The sequence below is a fragment of the Anabrus simplex genome, chromosome 1 (genome assembly GCF_040414725.1).
Source record: "Anabrus simplex isolate iqAnaSimp1 chromosome 1, ASM4041472v1, whole genome shotgun sequence".
NCBI classification, from domain to species: domain Eukaryota; kingdom Metazoa; phylum Arthropoda; class Insecta; order Orthoptera; family Tettigoniidae; genus Anabrus; species Anabrus simplex.
In genome coordinates this window covers 19,111,471-19,127,114 of record NC_090265.1, presented here as the reverse complement: position 1 = coordinate 19,127,114, position 15,644 = coordinate 19,111,471, and positions in this window count along the sequence as shown.

The window sequence follows — 15,644 nt, the reverse complement described above, 5'->3', positions numbered from 1 at the left end:
AATCTATTGTTTACGCAAACCAATTTTATATTTGTCATTTTTAATGTCTTTAATATCTATTTACGCTGTTAAATTTCAATATTAGTCTGGCTTGGACCAGCCTTCCAAGTTAATATAATTTTCAGATATTCTGAATTTTGTCAGCTTCAATCTATATTCACATTTATGTGCACAGCCGGTGGTCGGTTTGGCTCAAGGACATGTGTACGCTACCTGATTTTCAAGTTTAATCATTGTTTAAATCATTCAAATTATTTATTGTTGTTTTCTTAAATATTATAATAAATTTTGTGACTGCTGATCCCTTATCTTTATCATTTCCCGTAAAACTTGGAATTCCTCTCTGGTTTTCCTTGTTTTCCAGGAAGGTATATGTCGAGCCTGAGATGCCAAAGGCTGATGTAGCATAAATTTTCTTGCGTATCTGTCTGGGGCTGGCGATTCAACCCTTTGAATGTCACGGGCTTGCTTCTGTCGGTCGAAGTCCATGTTTGGAGAACCTTGCAAAGATCTGGGCGGTATACGTTCCTGACTCATCCTGAAGCTTGGAGAAGAGTCTCAAAGAAGCCAGAAGATTTTAGAAACTTCCACACAGTAGTAGAAATGCCTCGATGCTTGTGGAAAATATACTTCGAAATCACCAGCGCCATATATAGTATACCGTTTGCGGTTGTACGAATCGGAGTTATAAACACCAAGGATATATCGTATTTTTTAGTAAATATTGCTGAATGATAGCCGATATCACTTGTGTCACTTCTGTTGTATTTAAGCCCATTTTAATGATTTCACAGCGAAGGTACTGATAGCCTCGGTAATTATTTGCCGTATTATATTTCAGATGTCCTTTAAAGAAAAGAAATTAACGCAATAATGGGTTGTGAAGACAAAAAGAGATAAGTGGTATCCCACTCAATACAATCACTTACGCTCAGTACATTTCGAAGATATAATAAGTACAGGTACGTACGGCCCCGCGGTGCAGGGGGCAACGCGTCCGTCTGTCACATGGCGGCACCGGGTTCGATTCCCGGCTGGGTCAGGGGTTATTAATTATAAAAGATTAATATCCCTGGCTTGGGGACTGCGTGTTTGTATCGTCCTTAACATTCAACACTCCATTGTACGACCTGTTGGCTGAATGGTCAGCGTACTTGCCTTCGGTTCAGAGGGTCCTGGGTTCGATTCCCGGACGGGTTGGGGATTTTAACCTTAATTGGTTAATTCCAATGGCTCGGGGGCTGGGTGTGTGTGGCGTATACAACACTAGAATTCATCCTAGGTAGGGCCCTCATCTTCACAGACATGGAGGTCGCTTAATAGGCCGTCTACTAGAAAAAGACCTGCACCAGGCCTCTCCGGATGCCATACGCCATTATATACTTCCTCCATTCCATTTACACGCAGATTCATATCCCATGGTTCAAGTAGGGGCAAAAGATCTCTATACATCGACGCCCCGAATAAATGGCATTCTTTAAAAATGATAGGCATGATACAAATGACCAACGGCAATTACTGACAAAAGCCGTTCCAATTCTAATTTTCCATCACATTTACAAACAAAGAAAATGGAGCGCCCACCTCCAAGAAAACGTAACCACAAAAAGTCACCTGAGGTGATTGATGAGGAACCTCCTGCAGACGTTACCTCCTATTATTTGTACTTCAAATGTGATAATTATGTGCATTTTATGATGTGCTTCAGACTAAGACTATTCTAGTAGATGGCAGTAGAGTGAAATATTACCTTTGTTGCTGTTTATGCAACATTTTATTTTTCATTATTACTATTGTTATTATTTTCTCAACACGTTGTTGTGTATGTATGATGCTCGATGATATTCCCTTTTTTATAGACTTATGTTAAGAGAGGATTTATCTTTTCACCTTGAGAGTTCATTTTTGTTGCCATGTCATTGGTGGTGTAGGCCTATGAATCACTGTAGTTTGATATTCAGGTTATTTCTCCCCCTTCCATTGTGGCCCTGAGAAGGCTATGTGTTACTCTCTTCTTGTGCTTGGGCATTCGTATGATGTAGGCCTATTACGGTCAAACGTACACCAAACATAGTAAATTCAGTATTTTACTGCTGTTTGTGAAAAGAATGCAGCCTTTATTGTAGATGTCACTTGCATTGGTATTTAAAACTAGGCTACATTTCATAATGGATAACTTTCAAGGACACCTTTCAGTTAGTAATCCCAGTATGATATGTTAATGGGAAAAATGATATATCCCCTGTTATACTGTAGTGGTTACAGTACTCATGAGGATGCAATACTTTTAAAAATATGATCAGAATGAGGTTTTAAACTGTTGTAGGTCCCTATAGTTTAAAGGATTTCTCTTATAAAGATGTATGTCCACGAATTTTATTGTAATTTTCGCTTAACCACAACAGCCAAGGAGGGTAACGCTCTTGTTCCGGTTTCGAGGCCTATTCGTATGTCACAGTGCGACGATTTCGAAGTACCCTACAATCAGCTGATGTTGGCCTCGTGCCGCAATATGATGAAGTGGCAGTATTCACAGCCTGTGAATTTTAGTGCTTTAACTTTCGGCTAACGGTGTTTAATTCTGCCCCAGTGATTCGAAAATGCGTATTTTCCAGCACCTCCTAATAAGGCCTCACAGCAGCGCTGTGACGTCACGCTACGGAGGCGATCGCAATCCAAAGAAACGCAAAGCATGGTCACACACAAACATGATTTTAATACTTTTAGCTTGTGGAATATCTTAATTACCAACAAATAAAGTTTATATTTTAAAGGACATTGAATTATATTGCCGTTATTACCGTATCTTGGAGACTCTGTCATTAAAGATAAACAACACACTGTTTTAAATCACGGCAGCATTTACAATGTTAACTTACTCCAGGCTGACTTGCTAACACACAGAACTGAAATTCACAAACATATTTCAATTGAAATAGGCACTGAATAGACAGTAAATGATTTTAAAATAAAAAGAGAACGCATGAAATTTGTTTAGGCCTAACATGTAAACTGTACTACAAAAATATGATACACTAACTTAACATTTATTTACAAACTTCCATTTTGCGAAAATAACAATTTTTTTAACTTGTATCGTATTTTGTGCATGCAATGACTGTTTTTATTTTGAATTAAAGTAGGCTAAGTTTATAATAGCAGGCTGGTAAATTGAGAAAGACGCTGAGTTAATAATATTAAGGAAGAGGAGCATAACATTCACCTGGTCTGTAGGTAGGCTTAGGTCCAAACTATAACACATTGGCATTGAAGTTAATAAGATATACAACATCATATATCAAGCATGCTAGTAATGCAAAAAGACTTCGATACTTTTGCCTATTACATGAGTACTGTACATACCTATTTTGAGAAAATTACAGACTTTCTTGAATTTGTACAATGTTTTATGGATTCATTAGTTTTGTTCCTGCAGTAGTTATTTGTTAGAAGAGTTGTACACTTCTAAATGTTGTAATACAAATATTCCGAAGTGTGCTCCCTACATTCATTCCTGTCGTCTATACATTCATCAGCTGAGAGAACAATTTGCAGGGTCACATCACTTACATACTTCTTATGTTATTTAAGCTAAGAAATTTTCTCTCACTTTCTGGCCTCAACATCTATTTTATGATGACATATGTGTATGTAACTAAGTGTACAGCTGTTTCTGCAGGATATTTCAAATTGCCCCTATTGAGGCTGTCAATAACATTATGATGACTATTTCTAACAGTACCATCTTTCAAAACTAAGAAATCTTCACAGTAATTACAATTTAATTTCTTGAGAAGAGAATGACAACAATAACCTGCTATGTATGTTAAAACACTTGCAACACCAGATGTGCTCTCAAGATCTGAGTCTGTTACATTGAGCTCACCTGTAAATGTTTGAAATGAGGAAACTGCACAATAATCATGATCTAACTGTATATCTTCATCAACAATATCATTTACAACAATTTTCCTACCATTAGAAAAGGGCAGTTCAATTGAATTCAAGATTCTTATTTTTTTCTCAATTTCAAACACCTGTCTAACAGAAACATGGTATTAGCCACCTGCAAGTTGCCTGTATTCACCAAATCGTGCCTCCAAAACATCTGTCTGAAACTTTCCAGGAAGAAAATATGACCATTACTTCAGAACAAAACTCTGTTAGCTGTATAAGGCAGCGACTTGTTTGAGTAAGAGCCCTATGCGTTTGATTAGACAATCTAATTCGGGTAATAATAATAATGTATCCCTTGATTGTAAGCTAACATAACCTCATAGCTTACGAGAGTAAACATACCTACATATCACCAGTTGCTGCATGTAGTTTAATACCTAATAGGCCTATGTGGATTATGATTATGTGAGAATGTAAAAGTAACAGTTACTCACCGCCGAGTAATTATTAACTCTGTAATCTTGTCTTGGAATTGCACGTAACCATCTCTGCTGCATAACCTCATTTTTCGGGAACTTAATGGACTTTGTTATCATTATCGTAATTTCCCTTGCAGTTGGGCACACAACACTTTAGTACCATTGTACACAACGATTCGCAACTGGTACAATTAAAATAATTAAAACACTTCTACATAATTGCGCCGACATATGGCCACACTCATTGCTTTCTTAACACTGAGAAGTTTCGAGCTTGCCTCCCGGTAGTGACGTCACGGTAGACATGCGGAACAGTTGTGAGGCCTTATTATCTAGGAGGTGTTGGTATTTTCTACACTCTTCGTCGTTCAAGTGCAACGCCCCCTTGCTTGTGTGACAACAGGAAACATGGTGGACGTTCGTTCTATTAGCTTCACCCAGGCAGCGCTTCCGTCTCTCTATGTTATTCCAACTCGTTGATACAAACAGATAGAGAGGGCGCTCCCTATGTTTCTACGGCCAAGCGTGGCACCAACATCAAGCTCTGACGGATCAGCTGATGTAGGGAAAAATACGTCGGTCTTCCATAAGAAGAGCATCACGAAGTGTTTTTAAATCCCAATTTGAGCGTGCTCCTTATGATTAATTGATTTAAACTATTGAAGATGGTGGTTACGTAGCGCATTCCGATCCACGAAATGTCACTGTAAAATTTGTCACAAATGGAAGCTAATAATTGCTTTTACACAAATGAAGTCTGAAATCTGCGGTAAATTAAGAAATATTTTATTTGTTGAGAATATTACGTATACCTACTTTACAAGTACTTTTGGTGCTACGCTTACAAAAACACACGTATGTATTTTGTTTGTCTTTCACTTTCAACAGTTTCGTGTGTGATGTCTGTGTTCACTGAAATTCTTTGCTTTCGTCTGGACGAAGATAATGATAATCCACAGACACAGCACTCCCATTCCTCGGTGCTAGCAACACCTTCTAGATATAAGGCCTCACAACCGATCTGGGAATATACTGTGACGTCAGCATCGGCAGGCAAGCTCGAACCTTTTAAGTAATAACACAGCAATGAGTTTGGCCATGTAACGCTGAAATTAGAAGAGTTTTAATTCGTTTAATGGTGCCTGTACCGGGCGGTACACCTCCACGCCGCTAGTTCAAATATTGCGCCAGTTGAAACTCCTCTACAGGAGAAAGCCTGAACTTTAACAAACTGTATTAACTCAACAGTTTCTCCGAAGATAGGTCTGTGTGAATTTTGATGTGTTTTTGTTTGTATTTGATCAAGAAGTGTGGACGTTCTCTACCAGATGTCTCTACTAAAAACTATGATTACGCACTCTGGTGCGAAGGAATGAACTTTCTTGAAGAAATTTAGTATTCATAAGTTTTGTTTTCACTATATTTTGTTCCTTTTATCTTTGGGTAGGCAACATTAATCCTTTCTATCCGCCTGTTTTGAATTTAGCCAATCCCAAATTTCTTTAATTTATTTCCAACCAATCATGTATGTCTTCTTCGACATAGATATGTTGCTCTAAGCTATCCAATAAAAGCGAAAGGGTGTGTCTACTCATTCCTGAAAGGTCTCGAATTTTCCACGAGGGTATAAAATCTGCCGATTTTCTTGTCTCGGTGCCACTAGTATAACATCTAACTCAGTGTGTGAATATGTAGCAGGGGGCAGGAAGCGCCTCTTTCTTCAAGCTGCAGTTCTTCTACAAGGTAATGGCCTGTTAACATCTTTATTTCTTGCTAGCTCAGCAGTTTAACTCTCGGGGAGGGTTCGAAACCTTTAGTATGTAGCCTACCTTTTTAAAATGTAAATTCCTTTTCTGTCTATGTAAAATCTATACATTTCTTTTACTATTTATTTATCGTGTCAGAAGTACAAAGTAAGAGAGACAAAAATTAAAAAAGGAAATTTTAAACATTGGTTGACCAAAAATTGGCCACGACAAGCGCATTTGGAGTTGCCCTCATTAGATCTTTAATGGTACAAGTGTCTGGAGAAGAAGGACACAGTAGAAGATGCTCGTTAGTCTGCTTGGTACCACACTTGCAGTAAACTGTATCCACAGGAAGACCCCATTTCTGTAGGTTGGTCTTGCCTCTCGTGGTGCTGGAGCGTAATCGATTGAGAGCCTTCCATGTTGTCCACTGTTCAGAATGTCCAGGAGGAAGTTCTTACTTTGGAACCATCCATTCTCTCAAATGTTGACATTTTTCCCGCACATTGAGATTCATGCTTGTTGTGGGGTTCCTTGAAGAGCTTCAGTGGTTGTCAAGAAGCTCTTTCTTGATTTCAACCTAGGATGTGCTGGTTGACAGGCAAACAAAGGATGGGCTTCCATAGTCATAGCCTTGCTTTTCTCATGCCTAGCAGCAATCTCACGTCGGATTTCGGGTGGTGATATACCAGCGAGACAGTGGATTATCTATGGGAGTAGGTCTTAAACAACCTGTGATAATACGGCAGGTGTCATTTAGTGCTGCATCTATGTTTTTGGCATGGCTGGACTTATGCCACACGGAGCATGCATACTCAGCAGTGGAGTAGCACAGTACTAGCGCGCTTGTTCTCACAGTGCAAGGGTGAGCTCCCCAGGTGGTGCCTCGAAGTTTCCGCACTATGTTGTTTCTGGCAGACACTTTTTGTTTCACGTTTAGGCAATGTTTCTTATACGTAAGCGTACGGTCCAGAATCACTCCCAGATATTTTGGAGTAAAGCGGGGATAGAGAGTGCTTTCCCTCTCGAACTCCCCTTCATTTTTAAATTGAGGTGACTACGTTTTCATAACCGTTTCTTCTCTTCCTTAAAATATTAAAGTTTTCTCATACGGGTCACCTCCTTAGCTTGGGATTAGCCCCTGTGTTCGGCCTAGAGCCACTTAGGTTTTAAAAGTGTATTTAGGAGTGCAAGTTCACGCCTCCAATCCCTTTTGTACTTTGGGCCAGTAACTTAACCTGATATTTTGTATTCTTCTTGTGAAGGTCCAGTAGATTGGGTACGAGGTACCCCTGTGCCATTATATGTGTGCCTTGAGGGCAGTTAGTGTAAAGTCAGTTTATGGCCTCTTAAATAGGCTTGAAGACTTTGAGAGCGCATCTGCTCTTTCTTGTGTGTGAAAGGTTCCTCTGGGAGGCTTGAGTTAAAAGTTGGGAGCAAGGGCTCCATGCATTTAGGGGTTTTCTGCCCTTTAGCAGTTGTGGTGGTGAGCTGAGAGCTCAGAAATTAATCTTGGGGCTCGAAGCCCAAATCTTGTAACGAACTGTAATGTGTTAATTTGTTGATCTGCTACTTGGTACCTGTTATACTCTGTTATTTGTTGATTTTGAAAAGAAAATATCACCTTTGTTAAAGTTTTAAATTAACTTTAATTTTGTAGTTGAGACCTATTCCAGCCCGCACCTTTTTTCACCTCTGCTGATCCACTAAAACACGGCAACAAGTGGTAGCAGAGCGTGGTTGAATGGGTCTCAATTTAGCCCCTTTTGACGGCTAAATAAGTTATTGCTTTTGGTTCGAATTCTAAAATTTTCTCAGTCGCTGGTTTTTTGATTCTTTCTAAATTTGTAAAATTCTGTCATCATGCCCGGCCCTCGCGATGTCCTCCATCCCGGCTATTTGCGCAAGGAGGAATTGATTTATGAATTAACTATTAGAAATGTGCAATCTGGAGGCACGGTTGCAGTAGACACCAACAAGCTTAAAGATTCCTGAATTTGCCTATTTCCATCCCCACTTTGGGTGAAAAAGAGATTGACGACTCTCTCTTCACGATCACTGACAATACTACTGAGTTTTTTGAAGAAAATGATCCTTCTTCTAATCAACTTAAACGTGTGCAAGCCAGGTTATTTCATTTTTCTAATAGAGTTAACGATCTGTTGTCTCTAAAGTTGAATGACATTCAAAGGAAGGAAGCTAGTGTTGTTCTCGATAACCTTTCTGATTTGTCCAGTAAGGTTAGCCTATTGTTAACCGGGGCAGTCCCTCCCAAAACCAACCAACCCGCTACGGTAAACGTAGTTAGCGAGGAAGACTCTTCTAAAGGAGAAGAGAATAGGAAATCTGTAGGAGCTCAACAAACCTCTGCCCCATTAGACAATGAATCCGAACGTCGTACTTCACTGAATAATGCACCTTCCGAAACAGCCTCTCCGCCCCTTAGAACCTTACCTACTATGTCACCTGGCTTCAGCAGTTTGCCCCATCCTTTAGCAATGTTGCTCAAAGGTATTTCTAAGTTTTCTGTTAACTCTACCAGTGACGTTATTTCATTCTTAAGGTTTTTTGTTGAGTTTCAGGATCATGCTCTTGTTTTTTCTCTTTCGCCGTGTCAAATTCTGCAAATTATTTATCCCCATTCCGTTGGTGTTCTCTCAGACAAGATAGTTAGGGCAATTGCTGAACAATCATTCATAGAAGACTTCCATGCCCATCTGTTAGCAAATTTTATTCCGGCCCGAGCTAGGTCTTCACTAATTCAAAAGTACTACTACAGAGTACAGCGTCTGGATGAGAACATTGCCGACTTCATCCAAGGTATTAAGTTCTACACTAGGGTATTTGCTCTACATTTCCCTGAAGATCAAATTGTACAGGATATTGTGGAAGGTATTGCTCCATCATACCGATCATACTTGTGTTTTGCGTCGCGTCCGCAAACTTTTGCCAAGTTAGAGGCTATGGCTGTCTCAGCCGAAGGAGTTAGATATGCCGACACACTACGTGTGGCGAGGGAGCCCCCTCCTTCTTTTAGTAATCCTCGGCCTCCACCTCGCCGACCAGTCACTGCCCGTAAATGTTACGCTTGCGGGTTGCCTGACCATCTTCGGAACAAGTGCCCCTTGATTAAACCCAATGGGACCAGGAATGGAGCAGGGTCATCCCAAGGCTGATTTAAATGCGGCGCTTTTTCCCATATTGCCAAGAACTGCCCTAATGATAACAGCACCCCCTCCTGCTCAACTTCGGGTGCAACTTCCCCCAACAACCATAAGTGACTAGTGGCTTTGGCTGAGTCGACTAACTCTTCTTTGCGACGCTCAGCCCCAAGTAAACCTGCCGAAAGCTCAGGGAAATTTTGTTCCTCTAATTCATCTTTTGAAAGCCCCAAGGAATGTCGTAGGATTGCGGCGGATACTCCCGCACCGGTCCCATTTCTCAAAATTGAATTAAACAATGAGCCTGTAACTGCTCTTTTAGATTCAGGTAGTGTTTGTTCCATTATTTCGGCTGAATGGTATTCCAAATTAAAATCTATTTGTAAACTTCCTGATTTTTTTTCGTCTTTGGTTCAATGCGTTTCGGCAAACTCCTCTCCATTAGAAATTGTAGGTTTTCTGTATGCTAAAATTAGAATTGCCAAATTTACTTGGAAATTTAAATTGTTATGGTTAAGCACTTGTCTTGCCCCATTATATTGGGAGCTGATTTCATATCACACACCGGTCTTGTGCTCGACATTCAGAGTAAGTCGTGCACTTTCAAATTTGATAGAAAATTCAATATCCCTTTATTAAAATGTAATTCTGTGTCATGTTCATCTGTTTCGCCTACCCAGGATGAGATGTTGTTAGATCTTAGACATCTACCTGAGGAGCAGGCTGATAGTATTCGTAAGTTGTGTCAGTCGTCTGACTATTTTTCATCTTCTGTTCAATGCGTTTCGGCTAACTCCTCTCCCTTAGAAATTTTAGGTTTTATCTTTGCCAAAATTCGGATTTCTAAATTCACCTGGAAAGTTAAATTGTTTGTGGCTAAGCACTTGCCTTGCCCCGTAATATTAGGAGCAGATTTCATGTCTTCTACGGGTCTGGTGCTCGACATTCAGAGCAAGTCGTGCACCTTCAAATTTGCTAATCGTTGTAAAATTCCTTTGCTAAAATGTAATTCTGTGCCATGTTCATCTGTTTCGCCTACCCAGGATGAGATGTTGTTAGACCTTAGACATCTACCTGAGGAGCAGACTGAAAGTATTCGTAAATTGTGTCAGTCGTTTCCAGATGTATTTTCCGATACTCTTGGTATTACTGACCTTATTGAATACAAGATTGAGGTTACGGCCTCGATCCCAGTTAGATTTCCGCCTTATAGGCTTTCTCCACACAATATGAAGGCCCTTAAAGAGATCATCGACCAAATGTTAAAGGACGAAATACATCGCCCATTTTCCTGGTGGCGAAACCCCAAGGTGACGTCAGGCCTGTGATTGACTTTAAATCGTAAGGTGGTGTTACAATCTGTCCCTTTCCCCGACCTTCACTCTTGTTTTTCATGGTTTCGGAAAGCTAAGTTCTTCAACATCTTAGACCTTAATCAGGCGTACAATAAGATTCCTCTAGCTGAAGAATCGAAACATCCAACAGCTTTCGCCACGGATTGGAACTTGTATGAGTACAACCGCGTGCCTTTCGGGCGCCCTACGGGGGCAGCTGTGCTCTCTGAGACCTTTGAAGAGCACCTAGATCATCTGAGAGAAGTACTCAATCGCATTCTTAAAGCTGGGTTGACTGTCAAATTATCCAAGGTAGCCTTTGCTAAACCTTCCATGTCATTCCTAGGGCATATTGTGTCGCCCGATGGGGTTTCTATTGATCATTCTAGAACACAGGCCATCCGTGATTTCAAACCCCCCAATGGACATCAAAAGTATTGAAAGGTTCATGACATTTTAGTTTTTATTTTTATGAGAAAATCACAACCTTCCAACACAGAGACAGGGTGACAGCTTATCACCAACATTGTTCAACGTGGTTCTAGATAAGGTCATGTAACACTGCGGAAACATAATTACTCAGGGGCTATAACAGGTAGTAAAAATAAACGTTAAACCCAAGTGTTTGGCCTTTGCTGATGATTTGGCACTCTTCGCTGAGACAGAACAGGAAGCAATATCACAGATAAATAAACTACAGGAAATAGCCGAGAAAACAGGTTCAACACGCGAGAGGTCGCGCCCATTTTAGAACGCGAGAGGTTGCGCGAAGGCAAATTGCTCACGCTTAATGTTTTAATGAGCTGCTATTTTCCTTTTGCAGTGAATGCTCTGATAAAAATATAAATATGTACCCTGTTTAACTGCCTTTCAACTAATACTAACATAATTACCCAGTAACAATATTTCCTCAACGTAAAAAAAAATATTGAATTTTGTCACAACATGCGGTAAAATTACGTGACTTTTTAAAGAGCACGAGAGGTCGCAGTTGAGCAAATTGCCTTAACGTTTGCATTTGTACATTTCAATGAATGATTCGGCCACACACTTCACTGAAAGCCACCATAAACCTCATGAATTTACTTAAGAAACTTTCTTGGAAATGCAGTCATGTAAGAATGCACTACGCGAGGGGTGGCAGGAAGACAATTTCCAGCGGCAGATGCGAGAGTAAAAGAAAACTTAAACTACTCCGGAACGCAGCGGGCAATACACTGACGATAATCAACGTCAGGCGTAAGAGAGGAGGGGAGGGATGAAACGAGAGCCCTACAGCGGCTAGCAACGAAGTTATTAACAAATATTTAAAAAGTTCGGCAAACTGACGCGGGCGCGACCTCTCGCCTGTTAAAAGTCTCCTAAAAAAACAGAAGTGATGAGCACGGACAAGAATTATGTGAAGAGAACAATGAAGACGAAATATGGCAACGTGAAGGTCACAAAGCAGTTTAAATACCTGGGAGAGATTATAAGCAGCAACGGGATGGATAAAAAAGCCATGGAAAATAGGAGACTTAAGTTGGAAAGGCTAAACATTGCTACAAAAGCCATTTACAACAAAAAGAATCTTTCCATAAATGCCAAACTAAGGCATTATGATGCTGTGGTAAAACCAGTGATTCTGTTTGGGGTGGAAACAGCAACACTAACGAACCTGGAAAAATTACTAAAGATTGAAAAGAGAATATTAAAGAGGATTTACGACCCAAGAGTTGTAGAGGGAACTACAGATTACGATCAAATAAGGAGATATACAAAAGAACAGAAGACCTGGAAACAACAATAAGGAAAAGACGGCTGTTATATGGACACATGGAGAGAATGGATCCAGCAAGGTTAAAAACAAATTTTTAATAAAATGTACTACTTGAAGAACCAGGGTGATATGCCAAGCAGATGAAGGAAGAACTCAAGAGGTTAGGAATAGCAGACGAAGAATATCGTGATAGAGACCTATTCAGGAAACGACTCTCCAACATAAAAGTTCTCGTGGAAGAAAAGAAAGAGCGCAGAGGGCGAAGATGGACTGAAGAGAGAAGAGCGCAACATTCCGAAAGAATGAAGGCATTGTGGAGATAAGAAGGAAGTAAAGTGGTATTGGCGTGGTCCTAAGTTTGGTCGGTTCGCAAGAAATGAAGAAAGAAAGAAACTCGACCAAACGTACCAATAACCTGCATTTCAAATGATGACGATATTTTGCTGGTTAAGTCTTATAAGTCGAGAAACCTGGCCGATAATTACGCAGTCGGACCCATTACACCTAGAATAATTATCGTCAAAGAAACTTTGAAGGTACTAATACTTAATGCATCCGATAAACCTCAAGGTTCTGCCCCTGAGAAGAGCTATCACGACCACCATCACACACATATTAACATTTCTTCACATTTAGTTTATAGATGTACCATGCAGTTATGCACGTTGATAATTATTGTTTTACAGGGTTTAACATCTGGGTTTTCAGCCACTATCATGCGTGAACGCAGACACAACAACCTAATACCTAGGTTATCAGCCACACCACAAGTTGCTCAGGCTATATAAAACTATAACTGAGTTAATGGAGCCTAATGAGATGTACCATTTACAAAACTATCCTTTAAAAAGACAGAATTTACAATATGATGAAAAACAGGCTATAACACACCAAAACAGTTAGTCAGTAAATGTGTGATACAATGCAGGAAACAAACTTTTACATGTAAGTCATACACCATTTTTCTCCAGAAATGTTGTGAAACGTGAGAGCTGCATGTCTTGAAAATTTTGTCCCACAGGACTTCTTTAACGTGCCAGTAAATCTACCGACATGAGGCTGACGTATTCGAACACCTTCAAATACCACCGGACTGAACCAGAATCGAACCTGCTAAGTTGGGTTCAGAAGGCCAGCACCACTCGAACCGGCCATCTTACATTAAATAAATGATGTTGTTAATTCTTTTGAGGGGCTTGGGGCATATTGGTCATCATCCAGGTATACTTAGGTGTTTCTTGAATTTGTCTGATAACCTTATCGTGTGTATAGCTAGTTTCTAGGGACTAGGACTTCAAACAAGGCATTTTCCTGGAAAGAGTGTGGAAAAACTGAGGAAACCACTCTCAGGATGGCCACTGTCTGGACCGGGATTCGAATCTTTTATCTCCGGACATCCGGCTCAGTCGCACAGTCACGGTGCGCGACTTACGGATATGCTGTGAGGTCCAGAAACATATTTAGAAAATGTTCAAACTAAGATAAGTCCACGATGTGAGTCCTGCAAGGGATTTCCATCTTTGGTCTAAGTAGTATAAGTCAGAATTAAACTATATGTACAATTTTTCACCCGTCCTAATGCTACAAGTAAACATGTTAATATCCATGTAAGGAAGAAGAGTACAAGTCACTTTGTGACTTATACTCTCTTTCCCTGGTAGCCTAAATACGATATGTAATCATGTCAGTGTCTTTACGTTACCTGTGAAAATATATCTTATTCCCCTTTGCAATTGTAAGCAAAGCAAGACATGACCATTTTTCCCATATTCCTTCAAATTGGCGTACTTAACTGACCACATATACGAAAATACCGGTACGTGCTTTTATAAGTTTGTAATACATTACAATTTATAGAAAAAGCCTCGTATGTCGATAATTATTACTTGAAATTTCCCATTTACACCGACAGCCCGAGCATTATTCACTATGCATGCCCAACATCAGCTGATTTTTATCCTGGTACCGTGCTCTGCCGGCAGCGCCCTCTCTATCTATTTGTATGCTCGAAGGCTATTCCTTTCAAATTGTATTACTAGAGTCCAATATAAGACTCTTATTAAGCTATAATGTGGAAGTTCAGGTCAAACCCAGAATTCTGAAATCTACACATATGGAGAAATGTAAAAATTAAGTAACTATGTAACGGAATTCAGAAATTGTTGTAGAAAATGAAAAGACTGAACATGTAATCTGGACACAAAAGTTAAGATTCATGTTATGTATCTTATCATATAATTCCTGCCACACGCGTATAATATTTTTTCTAATATTATTTACGAGGATGCACGTTACGGCGAAAGTAAAGTTTATGTTCGTAATTAATAAGCCACTGCACGCAGCATAGGATCATTAAATTTATTACGGTATTAATTCAATGTGTCCTCCTCTGTGGTGTAGCCTACTGGTTTACTGGTTAGTGTGATTAGCTGCCACCCCCCAGAGGCCTGGGTTCGATTCTCGGCTCTGCCACGAAATTTGAAAAGTGGTACGAGGGCTGGAAGTTCAACTGAGTAGAGGTGGGTTCGATTCCAACCTCAGCCATCCTGCAAGTGGTTTTCCGTCGTTTCCCACAGCTAAAGAAAAATTTAAATTTATTGTTGCTAATTTAATAAGTAGGCCTAGTAAGTTTCCTTTTTCCAAGACAATGTTAGAATAGTAAATGGCAAGCATTTAGGGCCTATCTCACTTTAATGTAAATACTTAGTGGCAAGTCCTCATTCGACGGACGAATCACTATGAACAACGTCGTATACCGGTACCTTTACTCCATACGTGCGTCGCGGATAGATTTAGAATAGAACCCTAGCTTTTGATTCACACTGTAATGATTAGGAAATGTGTACTATCACCTCTAGTACCCTATCGACTAACATTTGGAAGGTAGAACACTTTTGGACTATTGGGACTCGAACCCATAAATAACTGCGTGACAGCGGTTACCTAGGAAGCTTGCTGTTAAATTGCTTCCGTGCAAGTCATATAGTCAGTAGCAACAACTTGCTAGCTTGAGAAATCTTCAAAAATTCTGTGATAGCTGGACAGCAAGCATTATATATTTTATATATATATATATATATAGAGAGAGAGAGAGAGAGATTACATTATAAAAACGTATTTTTCGTATAGCATCATGCACATGTAGATTCATATTGATGTGTAGCCATCTTGATTCTCAAAGTAGCGTCCCCGATAGGAACAAACTCCCAGATAAGAGCGTTAACTGCCTCTCCAAATTCAGTACAGCTAAACTCGAGAATATTCTC